Genomic DNA, 5086 nt, shown 5'->3' with positions numbered 1-5086 from the left:
CTGCAATGGTTTATTCCTTCTGGCTAGTAATTGGAGTTACTCCAGTGTTTCTCAACCTTTATTGCGTGAGGTCACATAATTCGCATTGGAAATAAATCTCACCGCACACCACTTAGCAAAACGATTCATAAAACGTGGCCATTCAGGGTTATTATGTTTCTTGTGTCATCGAAACTAATGTTGACTTTTACAGTAAACCTATATGTTTTTTTTATTTATTTGACTTGTGATTCTTGAAGAAAATTCAATTTGCACAGCGTGTGGGGCAGACGGTGTAACTGGCCTGACCGGGTTCTGGTTGAGGTATAGAGCTTGCAACAGTACCACGACCAATAAGATAAGCGATTCTGTATCGTCATACTCGTGCATGAATGTGCTGTCAGCTCATTGGTCACAGAGCAGGGGATGTCCTAGAACCGTCACTGTAAGTTGTCATATAAATGGAACTGTTTTTCATTCTCCATTGTACGGACTATTTTTGACTGTCATGATATTACGGGACAATGTGCCTCCCTTTATAACTCAATAGGGGATGCATAGTTACATTTCTAAACACGGGACAATTCCGTTTTTCAAGGGACGTTTGGCAACCCTAGCTTAGTCCGACTATTTTTTCAAGTTTCCCCTCCATCGCCTACAAAATGGGCGTCCGTCATAGGCAGACAGGCGGACCGGTCCGACACATAGGCGCATTGCCCGGCTCTTTGTGTTAATCGCTTGTTGTTGTGTTTGCCTATCTCTCTTTCCATCTTCCTCAGTGTGTCTTGGTCCTGCCGCTTAGGGGTACACGTACTATGGAGATGAGTATCGAGATGCAGAGCAGAGAGGGAGAACAAAGGAGATATACACAAAGAAGAAGGACGAAGAGAATGATAATGCATCTTGGCCAAAGGATATGATGGTAGGTGCTAAGTTAACACCAATACCAGCCTGCTTCTTTGGAATACAACATTCAGTCATCTCCAGTCCATGCTTATCAGCAGCCGTTCCTTCTGAAAGAAGCCAGGGACATAATAGCAGAGCTGCGCATCGCCAAACCGTCACCGCGTTCCGTTCGGATTATTTAATCGACCATGTGGTCCCGGTCCATCCCTAGTCGGCGACAGCCAATCGGCGTAGAGAATGTAATCACCACGTCACAAGCAAGCGCAGCACGAGCACACGCCCACCACACAAAGAAAAAAGATCTAACAAAAACAACAGACACACACACACACACACGCACAGCGTGGTGATCAGTGAAATAAATACAATATGGGGCACATGTCATGACTCACAAAAATCATTTATTCCAAGCCACAAGGTACCAGGTAAAAACAATGAAGGCTACACTTTTATTTATTAGATAAATGCGGAAGTGCTCAAGTTCTTGAGCTGTCGAATTCTGCACAGAGGCGGGTCAGAGTGTTTTCGCAAGCTGGAGCAGCGTGGCGTGGTGCATTAGAAAAGGGCAGTCGGATCCATTGTGGACGTGAACACAGCCATCTGTAATACAGAAAATGTTAATTTTACAGATTCTCAGAAACATCACTTTCAAGAGTTGGTGCCTTTCCCACTCAGCCAACAGATATAAATAATCTTACTGATTGTTTGAAATGCCAGAATATTCAATATAGCCCGGAAAACACTCAGGCTGCATAAACACAGAGGTGGGCATCATCTATCCGTCACTAAGTTCCCGTCTGTATTTCTGTCCGACTCATGTGGCCCCAGTCCGTCCCTCCTCGGTGACAGCCAGTCGGCATCGAGAACATAATTTTCACATCACACGCAGGCGCCACACAAGCGAATACTTTGCCAAATAAAGAAAAATATCAAATAAAAACAATAGACACACGCACACACTAAAGTGACCAGATCCAAACTCACCAGATGTGGGACAGGGAGTATGCTTATGGGGGACAATGTGGGACGCAGCTGATTCTCGCGACGGACACCAAAAATGCATATGGCACAACTTGACAACTGTTCAGTAACATATAATATAATAAACTGTAACAAAATAACAATTATAGATCTACAAATAAAAACACAGAATTGCAGTTGAAATTATCTGCAGTTACAAAAATACAACACAAACTGCTAGTAAAAAGGTACATCTCTGAGACATTAATACCAAAAGGACAGGGGCGGAGCCAGAACATGGCTAATGGGTGGGCCTGAATATTTCTCTCGCTAAGCACAATCCTCCTGTCCAGACACATCGTATATTGAAATAAAATGACAAACTGAATAATATGAAGTTCAGATCCTCCTTAGACAATCACAATTACGCCATTCTTAATATTCAATACAATAAAAAAAACACAACGAAACAAATTCAAAAATAATTTCATAATTTACAAAAAAATTCAAAAGTATATATTTTTTTCATGAATCTCACTGGGTGGGCGGTCTGTCAATCTGGGTGGGTCTGTGCACATAGATTCGCCCTTGCAATAGGAGCTCACAATAAAGGCTAAAATTAGTCATAGTCATTAGTCTCATATTTTGAGGTAGACGCACTTTAACAATAGTCACACTCAGACAATAGAACCTTGTCAAATGTAGAGCATGAAGTGCAGTAACAATTTACTACAGTAACAAAGACAATCCAAACAAAGACAGGCTACTACAACTACTGCAATTCAAATTATTTTCAAATTAAACAGCCACAGCACAAAACAAAAATAAAACAAGAAGTATATCAAAAATAGTCATGAGATAACAATACTGTAACTACAATCAATTCAGTTGTAAACAAACGTGTTCACCATAGCAGCACTGTGCACTTCAAGAAGCAAGGAAAGCACTGATGAAACACTTTAGGTTATGTCCATCACAACTCAAGTCTTTCAGTTTTCTCCATGACAGCAACAGCAGCCACAAAGTTCACAGAAAGCTTTATCTGACTTTATCTGGCTTCACCCACGAACAATGAGTTCCCAAACCTTGTTGTAACATTTCATTTTCTTTGCAGTCTTCTTACGTTCCTTAGAGTCCTCCATTTCGCATCGCTAAAATGCTTGTTTTTGTTGTCTGTTTGATTGACAGCATACCCTTGCCTCTCACAGTCCCGCACACAGACAGTCACACCCGCCCGAACACTAGTGAACACACACACAGCCTGAGACCCGCCCCCATAAACCCTCCACTGTGTGTTGTCTGCTCTCCTCACACAGGCGTTTAATCAAAAACAAGATTTTAGATGCACGTTTGAAAATTGGTGCCTGCCGATCAGACATGCGGGACAGCGAGTCAATCGGGACATATGGCCTAACACACACACACACACACACGGAGTAGTGATCTGTGAAATAAAAACAAAATGGGGCACATCATTTTGCGTATACGGGACGAAAAGGTGTACAACACTTTTATTTTTTATTTGTTTGACTGCGTGTCAGGAGTGGGGCACCTGCGTGCTACGTGGTACCGGTAAAGTCCGGAAGTGAGCTGTGCTCACTTCCATTGCGAGCCCCGGATTAGTTTTGTCATATTATTTGGGTCCAACAGCCGGCCAGAAGTCGCAGTCAACAAGTTACTTATTTATTTTGCACACTTCCACTTCTTCGCGGCCTGCAAAGTAAAAGCATAAGAAGTGCATGAACTCCACCTTGATGTGCCAGCATCATCCTTGAGTCTTGGCTTCAAAATGCCAGCGACAACAATGGATATCGTGCCTGCTACAACCATAAAAGGACCGAGATGACTAGACGATGCATTTAATTTCATTGCCAAACTAATTTGCTTTGTAGCAGCAACGAGCTGCGTGCTGCATCCTCTCTCTCCTCTCAGAGTGGGAAACTGTATGTCACCGCAACATGTGACATAATGGACCAATCAGAGCAGCAACAATTCTTGACGTGTACGTGGCATGCGTCGCTGACCTGTCGCCAACAGCACAATGCGTCGCTCACGTGAATCAGTGCAGTTGTCGCTCCGGCCGAGGCGGGAGTGGAAAAACCCCTAAAAAGAAGCCTTTCACTGAGTAGGCTGAGATGAAATTTGGCCACCTCACGACCGCGTCAAACGCACGAGGGCTGATTAGTAGGCTGGACTAAAATCCACTTCCGGCCATGCTTAGTCCAGCCGTTTTTTAAAATTTGTCAGCCCCCACCCCTTACCCAAAAAATGGGGATACGGCCGGGTCGGAGGGTCCGACCGGTCTGGCCCAGAGACAGAGACCAGCTCTGGAGTTTACACTACACTTTTCTAATTTGCATTAAAACTTGAATTTTGATCATACTTTGTTTCTTTTTTAGGATTAATCACACTAAATGAATCCTCATACGCTCACGGAGCTTCGTCTCACAAGAAATAATGACATGTCATGGGAACATTGAAGTTGACTTTTAAGACAATATTTAAAATAATGTACACTTTATGGGCATTTTTTAGAGGTTCCATTTGCCATGATTGTTCAAGCGAATGCAACTAGTGATGATTCCAGCAAAAACAGAACATTGAAACTTTTGAACAAAAATAATGACGGGCTCAATCTACAGCAGGCCCTTGGTGGAGTTTGCAGTGCATCTTGTCATACAGCAGATTGGTTCACGTCTCTCAACAGGAGACCTCTGATGACACCTGGTGGACACCTAAAGAGTTACCATAATTTGCTCTGATGACTACCTTTCAAGAGGCTGCAGGCAGTCTTGCGGGTGGGGGGGCAAGACTTCTTATGCGCTTGAGTGAGAAAGCTGAAATCTGAGAAAAGGTCATTTATTTCAGAGGTAAGATAAACTTGGACGGTATACAGTCATTAAACACATGGGGAAATTGTTTTCACAAGACCAATTCCCACCTAATTTCTGTAGAGCAAATCATTTTGAAAAATTTTAATTATGAAAGTATTTCTTGAGATGGAAATTTCATGGTTTTGTAAACTTAAGGCTAGAGAGAAATACATGGAGAAATAAAAAGGAAACATTTCACTCTGTGTAGTGAAAGTTTCACTTTTTGAACAAATTCCATTTCCCACGATATTCTAGTTTGTAAAGGTAAATAAGTATTATGGTAAATTTACCTCACCTCGCCTATTAAGTCCTGTACAATTATATGCAGTACTGGTTCACCGCAGTCAGAAAATACGCAGACACATATC

Source organism: Filicampus tigris, chromosome 7 (assembly GCF_054856515.1).
Source record: "Filicampus tigris isolate MCC_2025a chromosome 7, RoL_Ftig_1.0, whole genome shotgun sequence".
Taxonomy (NCBI): Eukaryota; Metazoa; Chordata; class Actinopteri; order Syngnathiformes; family Syngnathidae; genus Filicampus; species Filicampus tigris.
Note: the sequence above shows the minus strand (reverse complement) of the source record.